The sequence below is a fragment of the Accipiter gentilis genome, chromosome 4 (genome assembly GCF_929443795.1).
Source record: "Accipiter gentilis chromosome 4, bAccGen1.1, whole genome shotgun sequence".
NCBI lineage: Eukaryota > Metazoa > Chordata > Aves > Accipitriformes > Accipitridae > Astur > Astur gentilis.
Window position 1 is genome coordinate 9,427,321 of NC_064883.1, and position 14,731 is coordinate 9,442,051.

Consider the following 14,731-nt stretch of genomic DNA (forward strand, 5'->3'; position numbering starts at 1 on the left):
TTCTCTTGACATAAAACTCATTTTTTTAATATTTTGCAAAGAATGAAGTCTGTTTTAGAGTCTTTGGAGGCTACTATAATAGAATTAACTAACTGGAATGAGGAAAGAAAAAGAACTGAAGCATAATACTTTTTCAAATGAAAAATCAGTGTTTGCAGGATTTGTGAATGTCTGATTCAACAGGACATTAACAAATTTATTATAATCGAAAAAGAAAAGAGAGAAAGAAAATTAAAGTCTTCCTACACTTGAATATGTTGAACTCCTTTGAAACAAATCTTAATGTTTATTAGCTCTTGTTTTACCTTGATTTTGAATAGTTAAAGGAAATTACTTTTAGTTATGTTTCTTGTGTGTATTAGCATTCTATTGCCTTTACAAAATATGTCTCATAATTAACTCCCATTTCAATTTCTTTTCTGCAAATCATAGACTCATGGAGTGGTTTGGTTTGGAGAAGGCCTTTAAAGATCATCTACCTAGTCCAACCCCTCTGCCATGGGGGGACTAGATTATCTCAGTGACTGGAGAAAGTCTAATACAAGCATTCTGATTTTTCTCACTCTGTTTAAAGCATCTTCTGCAGTACATTGTAGCATCCAGGAAATTAGTAGTACATTATTTTAGACATGATTACATAATACTATCATTCTTCTCTATTTCTGTGGCAAAGAACTACATATTCAGAAAAAATCCTGATGTTTAATTATGTCAAATGTTGAAGATGTTGTATCAAGAAACCTATTTACTTTCTGCTCCTATAATACCTAAATTCCTTTTAACATTCCTGTAAGGTGAGGGAGTATTTCTTTCCATATTTTACAGTTGGTGAACTGAGGCTGTGAGAGGCCAAGAAATTTGCCAAAGATCATACAGAAATCAGTGGTGAACAAGAAACCAAAGTGAACTCTTCTAGGTCCAAGCTAGCACTTTAATACTTTCTGATGTTGCTTTCTGTCCACCATTCAACATCCACTTGATGTGATCTATTTTTTGATGGATTTTCTGCTGTTCTTATAATCAGAACATGCTTTAGTGGGCATGGATGATGGTTGGACTCAATGATCTTGAAGGTCTTTGCCAACCTAAATGATTCTGTGATTCTATGAACTTTGTTTTCCCTGTTTACGGCGTCTGTTCTCTAAACAACTTGACAAAGTCTTCTGCTTGTCTTCATTTCCGAGCGATAGAGGGCAGTGTTAAAAGTAGCAGCAATCTTCCTATTTTAACCTTCCCAGGACATACCCTTCTTTTCCTAGTTCCATGCAAGCGTCTTGAACTACGCTGCCAAGCCCAGCACATAACAAAACTGAGCGAGAGTGGGGAGTGTGTCTCCTTCCACTCCACCAGTTCCGGTCCCCACACAGTAGAGCAGTCTCTGTACATCTGTACAGATCGATATTTTCTTCCAGTCCCACCACTTCTAAGAACTAGCAATGGTAGCCCCAGCTCCCTGCATTAACGCTTTGAAGCAGCTTGCATTTCATGAGCAGTACATCAGCCATGGCTTGGGAATGGTGATACAAGGGACATCCTTGCTACATTTTTAACTAAGATTAAAAAAAAAAAAAAATAGAAGTCAACACACATCTTTCCTCTCTAATTGCCTGCTTCTGGAAAGTAAGCATGAGAGCAGATCTTCAAGCCATTCACCCCAGGGAGAAGAGGAGAGCTTCTGTATTGCTGTCTGGCCCGTGGAAAGAAGAGCAGTCACAAAAAGTCTTGGTGATACACAACCTTATGTTTCAATCAGGCCGAACTGAGAGCCCTGTGCCTGAACACACTCTCTGCCACGTCAACCCCAAAAGCTTACTGGAAAGGGGGGCACAAAGACAAAGAGCGGCCAGCTCTACATGAGGAGCAGCAAGGAGAGCTGTTATACACAGAGACACATCAGGACAGCTGTTGGGGTAAACGAGCTATATCCACTCAGGCTAGCAGTCGTGCTCTGGAGCCAGGAAGCTCAGCTCAGTTGCTGATAGTCGTGTGGCTCTATGCCAAAAAGCAGAATGGCACGAGGTTTGCATTTCGGTGTCTTGGGGCCCTAGGAAGTTTTTCCTTCAGAAGAGAATATAACAGAGACAAGAGCTGTGGGCCTGATCTCTTTTCCCAATGCCAGGAAGACCTCCCAGATTCCCAGAAAATCGTTGTTATGGAGCAAAAACGCGGAAACTGAATGAACTGAATGATCCTGGTGCTAAGCAAGCCAGTCATTTTGTTCGCTTTGGATGTAAACCACATCACTGTCCTGAAGTTAGATGCAGGACGTCAGCACATTTGGCACTGTCCACCTCCAGCCAGGTCTTCTGGAGGCTTCAGGACTTTCATTCAGTCTCTTCGTTCAGCAAATAGAGAAACTGAACACATACTAGTCTGCACCAGTTGAACCTCTATCTGCTCCACACATAAGGCCTATCTAATGTCAGCGAGCAAGGAGTGTTTGTGAACGAAAAGCTGCACACACATCTATTGGTTTTAAGAAAGGGGATTGCAAATAAAACACCTATTTTCTTATCCTCACATACTCAACCTCTTATTGTGCCAAGTATTTTAAATGTCAGCTCCTCAGGATTATCTCAGAGCTGTATGACCAATTCCCAAACTATGTGCATCAATGGGAATATCAGTGGTTCCACAGCACATCCAAATTCACCCTGAAACAATGCAAATAAAAGACTGTGGGTTTAGGATTGCTTTTTAAACCAAACATTTATTTTAAAAGATAAGAGAATGGCCATTGTGCTAAAAGCTGAAAGCAAAATTACTATATATATGGTAGTTTTTAAATATATCACTCATTTATATTCCTTTAAGAAGAAAAAAATTTGGCTGTAGTTGCAATCAGTCTTAATTCATTCTTTATTGCTGCTCTGGTTCTGTGTTATTTGAGCTGGTTTAACTGTTAAAAGCGTTTCAAATGTTCACATGGTCTGCATTAGGTTACAGAATAAAAGTAAGTACAGCCCACCAAATGTAACTTTCTGAAATGTAAACCACATGAATTTGATTTCTTTGTGGTACAACTTTAATTGGGTTCAGAGGTCTTTCAGTCTTACCTGTCTATCTGCTCTCTGATGGCCCGACCTGATAAAGCTAATACAAAGAATCTGCGAATGTGATCCAAACTGATTACACTCAGTTACAGTACATGGCTTTATTCTTGACAGTAATGGCCCTTTAGCCTAGTTCACTTTTAGGCTGCTAGTTTGAACCCTGGAGCCACCATCGAACTGGGAGTGGAAATGTCACAACTTGTAGTAAAAGATCATGTCCCCTTGCAACTCTGCAAAACTAGAGAACCAGAGGGAAAGAGAGCATCTAGGTGCAACCGTAAGTGACCACGTATCCTAGACAAACTCCATGAGCATGTGTATATAATGTGTGCCTTGCACTGCCACAGAAAATGTCAAAACAGAGAATGCATGCAACACACACTACGTGACAGAGAAGTGACTGCAAACAGAAATTACAACAAAGCCTGAAATCTTCAGAGATTGATCTTCAGCTGATTTTGGATTGTGGGTTTTTTTTCTTTTGACAATACCCTGTGTTGCCTTAATGACAATGACTCATCATTTGCTCATCAACTCTCCTCTCTGTTGCACCACCTTGTGCCATATGCCTTGCTGGAGTGAAACAACAGTAGTGCTGCTTCCCATCAGAAAAGCACATTGTATCTCAGCGACAACAAGGAAGGGACTGTACAACAGGTATACTCACCTCATACCCTGTGACCTGACTTGTAAACAAAGACCTGTATCAACTTGTGGGAGCAGATCTGGAATTAAGCAGACAGCTCAGGAGAAATGTAGGGAGAAAGAGAGCAGTGTGCTGAAATACTAAAAGTCCCTTTGCCCGTGTAGCTTGTTTCCTTGATTTTGGAATGCATAGCCTCAATTTTGAAAAAGTAGTGTGAAAAAGATTCATAGTGCTTATAGTTCTTGGAAGAAGACACCATAGAAAGGAACACTCAGCACACCCAATAATAATATAATATAACCCAATATTGAAAATTACTCAACCAAAACTTCCACTGCAATTCATAAGTTTCATTCAAGTCAGTAAATCATTAACAAGTAAAAATATTACAAGTCATCATCTAGTTCAGGCAAATTACATTCTCTTTTCCCCACTGGAAGACAAAAAAATTGACTTTCAAAGCCAATATAGTAAATTTTTTTAGGTAGATATTTTTCATCCTATTCCCCCAAAGCTGTTATTGCCTTTGTCATTTTTCTACAGTTCTATTACAGAGCACTGTTCTGTACTGGTGGAACTGTTCTCCCAAACAATTTCCACCGGTGAACATACAAGAACTAACAAATGAGGTCCCTTAATTAGTTCCAGGTTTTTCCAATAAGCAGTGTCGGCAATACAGCTTTTAGCTCTCTGTCCATCAAACAAATAACAAGGCAGGGCCTGTAAACATGGCAGGGGTGTCTATTTTCCTGTTCGTATAATGGGCAAGCAGGAGGAGCAAGAAGGAAATGTGTACCTCAGTGGTGGTTTTTATTGTCAACATGGAATAGTTTTTTTGGCTTGGAGTCATTTACACCGTCTTCAAGGACACATCTTACAGCTTCCCAACTTGGTCATAAGGAAAATTGAACATTTCCAAGGACATTTCCTCCAAAACAAAAATTGATTTTTTTTCCCTTGAGGTTTGAAATGTGTTTTTTTTGCTTTTGTTCTCAACCCCTGTTTTCTTTTATAAATGGGTTTTTGCTTCCCTCTGCGTTTATGGGTTCTGCTTGGGTCCAAATTTGTTTCTAGCATTTGCTTTATAGGACTTAGGGCCCCACAGCCCTTGATGTTGCATTAATGTGCAACAAAAAGCTCCATGCTACTAGGCTGTGTACAGAAAAAGACCAGACTGGAAGGGACCCCAGCTTTCCCCACAGAGAAATATAGTTTCACTTGATGGCTTCTGGAATGAACTTTGCCTATTATGTTTTATATAGATTTTGAATAAATCCTCTGAGTCACAAATTTCTTATTGGAACAATAGAACTATATAGAGGCCAGGGGAAAATTTGGAAGCAAGCAAGGATTTTCTTCCCTGTCATGGAGCCCAGAATCCATATCTTTCTCCACATCCATTTAGCATGGCACAAAGGAAACTCACTGACTGCTTTCTTCCAGCTTTCTTTGCTACTTCACGGTAGAAATATTATTCTGTTTCCTATTTTATTTCCCCACAGATCAGAAACAATTCAAAGACACTCTAGGTCTCTTTCCTCTGTGGGCCTGGAACAGACTGCAGAGAAAGAAGAAATTAAAACAGACCAAAAAGGAAATTGATTGTAAAGAGGTAAAGTTTTCCACACGACTCTTCCATTTGGTGTATGTGTTAAGTGGCTCGGATTGTATACTCTACTGACCACATATTTTCAGTGTGGACTTAGTTTAATACCTGTGCCATGTAGCCTCAGACAAACAAAACCACATGAAACAAGCACAAATTGAGAGAAATAATGGGAAATTGGTTCAAATTCAGTATCCTTTGTTTACCAGTTCCAGTTCATGTCTTCAAACATTGTAGCAGTATTTCAACAAGGACCAGCCATCCATAACAGCCTGTTGAGTTTAACAGACCTTCTTGTTTGACTAAATATTTAAAAACTACTGCTGCCTTTTGCCCACTTTCATAATGCTCATTTACATGTGCTGCCCAAAAAGTTACGTCAACGACTCGCAGCAATAATGAATTAATGAAGTCCAGCATATCCACAGAGAGATTCCTTCAGGCTCTTTAAATCAGCAGTTCATATCTCCAGGGGCAGTTTCCAGTAACAGCACAAAAATACTTGCTGAGAACACAAGTTTTATCCGTGAGTGTGTCAGGGAAGCTTTCTGCATGTAGCTCTGCCCAGATGCTTCAGGAAAGCATCACCATTCAGATCTGTGCATCTCTTAAACATCTTCCTATGCATACGTGGGACAACCCTACCGCGTGTTACAAGCCAGGGACACGTGGTATGAGAAATCACCTGTCAGAAAAGGAAGCCAGATATTCAACTGTAGCTAGCTCTTGCTTCCAAAGGGCTTAAAAGATCAGAGCCCCTACCCCAGACAGCACCTTGCAGCTGAAGTGCAGTGGTATGGTTGCTCTCTAGATACCAGCTGCAGCAGGCTATCTAAGATGTGACAAGCAAAATTTGCCATAGGAGAACTAATACAAAGGGAGAAGCTTCGACGATATGTTGTATAAATGCCCAGCTACAGGTGTGAAATTGCATGCTCACAGCAGTGTGAGCTTCAAGCCCAATCAGCTGAGATTTAACCAACCTGGAAACCCAATTCATTACTCTTCAAGAAACTTCTCATTATGTTCTCTATTAGTATTCTTTTTCGGTCATCTTACTTTCAAAGGTGGGGTTATCCTGCCTTTGCCTGGGAAATCACTGACTTGGGGGGGGGGGGCACGGATTAAAGACATCCAGGCCTTAAATAAAAATGCTTCATGCCAGGAATGCTGAGAAGAAGAACAGAACTCTAAACAAAGACTGAATGGTCTCCACAGAAAATTGCAAACTCCTCACCATATACAATGATCCCAAAAACATCAGGTCGTACTTAAACCTACGCCCCTAAAGGGATCTTTAGGGACTATTAGATGTACATTATCACTCTCAAAAACACCATGGAACTGAACGAATCGTTCAGAACAACTGCTCTGCTAATAAGTCATGATTAACATATCTGTCTTCTGACCAGGTCTAGAAAATTTTAAGTTGCTTCAAGAAAACTTATGAAGATCAAAAGCTACCATTTTCATTAAAGAAATCACAGAACTAGAAGCACCAGAAGAATTTTTTGTCCAGTACCATTTGATGCTAACTGTGCCTTTTTCTTACCTCACAAAAGAGCACAAGAGATGGGGGACACAGAAAAGTACAGAGACACAAGCAAGAAAAGGTAGAAAAATTATCAACAGGCACAACTTTTTTTCTTATACCAATGTTTGTTATGTACATACTGTATTTCAATTTGTAGGGTTAAAAAGAACATTATTTTGAGCCCTTACATCTACAGCACTGGTGAGCCTGGATGCTATGGCTAAAGAACTAGATAAAAATAACATAATATAAATCAGAATTCCCCAGGAAGTATATACAATTCTCTAAAGACTGTCAAATAAGCTAGGGATTTGGATTTCACTCATTTGGAGAACTGTCCACTGAAAACTTTTTATTACCTCACCAAGTTTTTATGGACCCTATCAGAACAGCTGCGATTCACTTCACTTGAAGCAGAGGAAGCTGGTAATAGCTCAGAGATTGCCCCCTTCCTTTCATAAACCAATTAGGACCTGGATCCTACAACTGGAGTAACACAACCCCTTCTTTTACTGGCAAAATTCCACTTCATTTATGTGAGCTCAGAATAAAGGTCTCTGTCGGCAGAATACAGATGCTTATAGCAGCATATGTTTCTAAAACACACTCTCTCATTTGTTTCTTCTTCCAAGGAACACTCTTCCCGCACTCATCAAAATGAACACTTCTCAATCTACCTGCAGTTTCTATCTAGCCACCAAGTTCCTTGTTCACCTCAGCAATTTTTTACTAAACAGTGCTAAGAGAATTTAAAATTATGGTTTACCATGTGGAACTTTGCTAGAAGGTCTCCAAAATGACAAATTTATTTAAATTATTTTTTTCCTTCTAAACCAAGCATGATTTCATTTGTTTAAAAGAAGTCATTTTAGTGGTGATGTCATCTTGGATTTATCTATGCTTTTGATTTAAATTGTTTTGGTTGGTTGGTTGGTTTTGGTTTTCCAAATGCATATTTGGCCTGTCTATAAGTATAAATAAAACCATATATATGCCTTACATGGGACCATACTGTACCACTGATTTCTAAAACTCAACTCATCAATTAATAGGGAGGCCTGCTTTTACAGGTGGTAAAAAAGGATCTGTGCACTTTACACATAGTCTATAATTTCTGTGTTTTCCTCCAGGCATTTTTCTCTGAACTATTGTCATTGGTTTTCAGCCAGGTACCAGCATAAAAAAACCCCAAACAAACCAAAACATTAACACTTGATTAACTCATAGTATGTTTTTATATCCCTTTAAAAGCGTTCAAAAATACACTGGCAAGACAAACTATGTAAAACTGAGATGGTTTCTGTTCAGCACATCAATGCCAATTCCTTTATTGAAACAGATACAAACATAACTTCTTCATGAGCAACTAAATTTTTATCAGAGTTCTTTGCACATAAAGCTCTTTACTTTTTACTCGCTCATTATAGCCATTGTGCCACCCCCAGCAAACATTTAAGCCCTTTTCTGTACTGAGGCAGCATCCCAAAGCTTGTTATTTCTCTAGAACCTGCAAATTACTCTCTTAAATAAAAAGAAAAGAAAGAAATAAAAAAAAAAAGCTTTACACCAAACAAAGTCTATATTGTTTGAGTTAGTGTTTTACTGCGGCTTAGTTACCTGTCAAACAGGCTGACACTTGGATAAAACACATACTGGAATCATGCATCAGGGCATGTTAAGTGCAAAACTGTGATGAAGAGCAGAGCTACGCAATTCAGCTGTGCAGAGCTCTAATGATCATTTCTGGTCTACGAAAGCTTGATCTGTCACATTAAACCCACTGCAACTCTGAGATCCTCTTCCATCCAAAAATGATTTTACATCTGTTTTAGTTCAAAGAGTCATATAAATCAGAAGCTCTGACTATCAATGTTGATGACACATTTAGAGAAGATTTATACAGTGTGTATTTTATATATATATGCACATACACATGGGAAGTACTTAAGAGATACCAACCACTAAAATTAAGCAATCAATGCTATATTCTCCAAGTTCTGTACATCATATTTAAGTCCTATGACTTAGTCTGATGTGAGAGCCAACCTATGCCTATGAAAGCTTGGTATTTCTGTTCAGATACAGTTACGGGTGCAGTATGCTATTCTGACCTTGCTTTCCTATAGTTCTTGGGCAGGACAAGCTTTCCAGAACAGAAACATCATGATCCATTTCTTAGAAACCACTTATGTAAGAATTGGCTTGAGTGTGGTTTCAGCTGCCTATCTGAAGCAACCATCAGGAGGGGGAGAGTGCTGGTTTCTCTTCATAACGAAAGACAACAATCCTAATAAGAGTCAGTGGCCAGCAAGTCACACAATACCCCTGACACCTTTTTTTGGTGTTCTTGCTGTGAACAAGCAACATTTCTAATAAGCTTAGGACTTTGGTCAAGTAGGAAGTATGAGGCATAAAATACTGTGTTCATTAATAAATTTAACCAATGTATAACAAGCACATAACTTTCAGGATAACAGCTGACTTCAAGTCAGATAAGAAACACACTAAACCTTCTCCATTCCTGGTTGACAGGCTATTTATTAGCTGGCTAATGATCCTCTTTTCAGTCCCCTGAAAGTCATCTTGATATATATCAGTACTTTCCAACCCCTCCCTAGACCTTACAGCAAGAAAGAGGTTTTGGGAAGGCACGGGAGTATGTGGTTGGGGATAGAAGAGAGATGTCGTGAACAATCACCCCTTTGTGCTGTGTCTGACACACGGATCAGTGCTGTGTGCTCTCTTTCTTCCTGACTCAGCAGTGTCAGGAGAGATTGAGTCAGCAGATCCTGAACATGCCGATGCAAACAACAACTGGGGAGGCTGGGGAGCAGATAGAGCTTCCAAACATCACAGGCAGAGCAGCACAGTTCAGTCTGCAGGCCAATGTGTGGACCTGGGCAGCAGCTAGCTAAAAGAGATGAAACAGCCGGAGTAGATCCTTCTATCAGACTCCATTTTCTCCCACATCACCTTGTCTACTAGCCGTAAGCTATGAGACAACTTGTTTCTGTGAATGGCGCTCTTGTAGTAATTTCCTAAGTAATTCACCTGAGCCCCCCAGAGACTTGTGACTGCTGCACACATGTGGCTTGATGTGATTCCATATTAGGGTTGGCCAAGGTCAGTGTAGTAGAAGGGACTACAGATAACATGTGTCAGCATAAACAGAAAGAAAAGAAGCAAGAACATTAAAGAGGGAATAAAGCCCAACTTTGAGTACAAAAACAGGAAAAAAAATATTTGGACAGAACAACACTGTCAGATGCTCTCTCTTCCCACCTCTCCCTTTTCCTCCCCTTCCAGTGATCTAACTGATGTTCTTACATCCTGCGCAACCAAGGCTACGGAATGGACCTGATCAAGTAACCAAGAAGTCATTTGATACTTCATCTCCCACTGCACATTTCTTCTCATCTTAAAACATACTGTGGTGCTTCAGTTCAAATACATGAGTTGGAACAGAGGCTTTTATCCCAGGTTTCCTGGAAAGGGAAATGGTCTTTGAATTTAATAAAAGCACATCATTCTGCGGCCTCTTTGATGCCAAGCAGTCCTCCAACTTACTAGGAGCTTAAAGAGACACTTTCTTTGGCATGTACAAAGACCCTTCTGAGTTAACCAGCCTGTTCCAAGTGCCTTCCAGGACCAGCTGCATTGTAGAAGGGTTTCTGTCCATGAACGTCTCTTACAGGAGTCTTTTCTGTTTCCTCAGGCTACAAAGTGTGATAGCAGGATACTCTGAGAACTCAACCAACAGATGCAGTCTCAGATAGCAAGCTGCTATGGTCAAACTCCTGCGCTTGCTACAGAGGAGCCCTCTTCTTCTGCCATCTCAGGTCCCTCAGATTAAGACTACAGCTGAGAAGTTTTTTTCATTTTCCAAATCCCCAAGGCCAGTCACAATGAATCTGCTCTTCATTGTGTCACCAAACCTCTGTTAGTTCCATTACATGCAGTTTTCATGACCACTACATTTTCCACGCCCCTCCGTTCAGAAAGCATTCAACCCCGTTAAAGGATGATAAACTGGAAACAGAGAGAGACGTATGGCATCATGAGAGGGAAGAGAGAGGAACAGGAAGGAAATGCATAGCTGTTAAAATGAATGCTGCATCCAGGGAGTGAAAGACTGTCCTCCCACTGGTACTATGATTCTTTGGTACATAAAGGCACCAGAGGCATCTTCCAAACCCCTTTTGTTGCCTTCTCCTACCTGCTTGCATTTCACCAAATGTGGTTGCCATTTTTCCCTTCTGATGCTGTGCCAGAAGACCATCTTATCTTGATTAAAATACTCTACAACACTTTGAAAACAGATAATCTACATCACATGGTTAATGCTCTATATGTCCACTTTGGATCCTGAGTTCACTGAAACTGGACTCATGTCTCCCTCTCCATTTACTACAATGTTAACAACTTGCTGGATCTGTGACAATCCTCAGTCCTCCTGTATCCCTTTCAGCTACAGACCTGAACCCTCACAGTTTCAATAATTTCTAGTTATGCCTGCTATTAGCTTGAAAAACAGCAGCATGTTACTTTCTCCAGGAACACTGAGCTGCTAGGCTGCTAGACACCTCCAGTCTTTGCTGGTCTGAAAATGACATCTTAGCTAGCAAAAGATGTGCCCAGATAAAGCAACCAGTGTACTGTGTTGTCACCAATTTGTCTGACCATAATTTTCACATACATTGCTGAATACTGAATACTGAAAAAAATGAAGTTATTTAAAAAAGGAAGACAAACACTGCTATTGTACAGCCTAGTTCGGAGTCCCATATCTTGAGCTGATTCAGCTTATCTGCCTTTCTATACCTTTGACAAATGTATGTCTTATATCATTTTTTCTCCCCTTCCTCCATATGCCTTACTGCTTTTCCTCCATGTATCTTATCTCCAAATGATGTGCTATTAATCAGCCAGAGACACCCTTCACTGCTAAGTGTTCCTCAACTGATTTTTCATCAGCACAAGTAGTTACTAGTTACAGCATTCCTCCCACATGCTAAAGGCTTGGGGGGGGAGGGAGGAGGGGAAGGATGGCAAGAAGGTTAGAGACTGCCTCACCACATAAACACTATCTGGGACCTTTATACCAACGTGCCAGTTTGCTGTAATGATAATGTTGCTGTTTGTTCTCAGCCAAGGTACATGGTGGGAGGAAAGTGGGACTGCACCCTGTTTTATTTTTTAAGTTATTAACCTTGATGCTCTTCCCTTTTTCTGATTAATCTGGCTGGATGCCCATTCAGTAGTAGCCGAAGATTAATACCTGAAACAATGTGCATATATACACTGTGCCAGGAAGGCTTGCCCAACAACGCTCATTCTGTCATGTTTTCCCATGCCTTGTATCAGTATCTTATTTTATATGTAAGCCCCCAGAGCCAGAGTAGGGGATAGAAAAATAGAGAGGCATGGAGGGAGTGAGAGGGATGGAGGGAGAGGGAGGAAAAAGAGAAGGAGAGAAGAAAGTAGGGAAAAACTACATCCCTCGGGAATGTCAGCTGCTGTGAACTCGACCACTCCTCATCATGAAACAAGCTGTGTGCGGGCACAGGTGGGTCCCATTCTCTGTTACTGGAGCACAGCCTACAAGCAGGGTCTAAATGAAGACTTTCATTGCTGTTCCCTGTTTTCATTGGAGTAAGGCCATCACAAACATTTGCAGGTGGCTTGGCCATAGTCTGACACTAAAATATTTGTGGTTGTGATAAAAATCAGAATATTGCTACAAGATGGTTCTATATAACCTTTAGGGCTTGATCCCGCTCTTACAGAACTAGCTCAATGAGAGTTTTACCCAGTTGCTTTCTGCTGGTTTTATTGCTCATTAAAAGGCATATTCCCTGGCACTATTCTCCATGGTAAGGACTCATCTACCCTTTGGGGCAGCTTCAGATGTTTAAAAAAAAGGGAGAACCCAACCCAAAACCACTGTTTTGAGCACCTCAGAATTTGAGCTTGTTAAAAAGCAGAACCATCTCAGCTTTGTAAGGCCAAACCAAAACCACCAAACTTTGCAGAACTCAAACATTTTCTGAATCCATCTGGATTTTTCTTCAGTTGCCCAATATCGAAACCATTGACCAGTCTGTATTTCTTGTGAATGAGTTTTGGATATAATTCTTAGTACGTTTAGAAGGATAAGATGAAGATAAATGGAAATGACAAGATATGTTCTTTGAATAAATAGAACAGGCACCACAGGGAAAATACTGAAGAAAAAGAAGACAAACAACAAGGATGCTCAACAGTTTGGCAAGTAGATGAAGTCCAAAATGCGGCAATTATCTCCTAGGACACACCATGAACAAAAAACAAAACCTCCTAGGAAGATGGAAGAATGGGGAACAGAGTATGCTGGAGGTCAAGTCTCATTCACACACCAACTCACACAGAGGCTAAAATGCTGACAATTGCCTCCCAATAGAGCAGCTTTAGACTCTGACTTAGGAAACGTTTGTGTGATTCAGTCACAGGGGAGAATTAAGATATGTCATGGCAAAGTTTCCCAAACAAGACACTCACCACTGACTAGGAAATAGGCCTTTTTATCCTCTAACCCCTCCAACTTTGGAGATTCTAATCACCATGGCCCCAAACCAAAGCAAACCTAAAACCTGACTGACAGGGTCTTGCAAAACCACATACAGTTCTCTTCTCATTATATGGAAACAATTGTTTGGAAGCCAAGTACAGTCCCATATAAAACACCTCACCACTGAGTATTAAAAGTTGTTTGGGGTTTGGGGTTTTTTTGTTTTTAATTAGGATCATAATTACCACTAGACCTATTAAGTCACAATTTGAACAGGAGCTTAATCATCCTTAACCCAAATAATGGCATTAGCTGTTTTTCTTTCTAAAACTGAAAAAGAAACCGTTTCTTTCTCCCTTCCTCTCTCCCAGCCCCCTGTCTTTGAACAGAATGGGACATACATAAGACAACAACTTTCTTGGGTTCACAGGCAAACGGTACTGCACGTGAAATCTCAGTGAACAGTGTTTTGTCAATATGTAACATATACAAAGGCACTTCTATCAAATATGTTTACCTGACCCATACTATCAGATTTCTATATTAAGAATCAAATCCTGAAGTAGTAATAAAAAGGAAAGTAGAGGAGCTTTGCCAGAAGCACAAAACTGGGGCAGTGGATGGAACCCACGTCCTGTGCGTGGCTGGGTAAGCCTTATGGAGCAGTCAATTGCACGGGCCACCCCTGCCATCCTCTCCACTGGGAGACAGAGAGCCTGCCCCAGCCATCAGTAATATTGAAAGAAAACTCAAGAATAACTGGATTTTGAGTTTTCAATGCCAGGATTTAACTTTTTGGTTTTACTCTGAAGAGACTGCAAGTTGCTCATCAATTATTTAGACAATGACTGGGGACAGAGACCGCTTTTGCACTTACCATGTAATGGATGTGACGAAATTACAAATGACAGATAATGAATCTAAACCGCTGCTTCATTCTCAGTCCACTGATTTATCTTTTTATCCATATGTTTTCATGCACAAAGCCCCTCAAATTCTCAGAGTTGTGTGACAAAAAACGGTACCCTCAAACCATCTGGGCAGTTTCTCCATAATTAAAACCAAGTAATTTTGACTTATAAGGACCTCATGTTTTCTGGAAGTAACTCGAGTGTACAAAACACGGATGTTTTTACTCACACAGTTCTCCAAACATGAGCACACAGTTGGCATTCAAGCATAAGCCTCCATACTGTCAATTTATGGGAATAAATATGGATCCATCATCACAAATTGAGCAACTGTTCAGAGGTCTCTGTGCCAAACTCCATTTATCTCGATGGTCTTTTTATTTTGTCTTCTAGCATCCTCAGTTAAACGGAGTATGTAGGAAACAGCCCAATCC

At 40.2% G+C, this 14,731-nt stretch overlaps 1 protein-coding gene across 3 annotated transcripts in view; it reads right to left on the reverse strand.

Annotated features, from left to right (window-relative positions):
* The window catches only part of CREB5 (cAMP responsive element binding protein 5), a 261,819-nt gene that overhangs the window by 156,001 nt on the left and 91,087 nt on the right, over nucleotides 1-14,731 (reverse strand). The gene's annotated exons all lie outside the window — the stretch shown is intronic.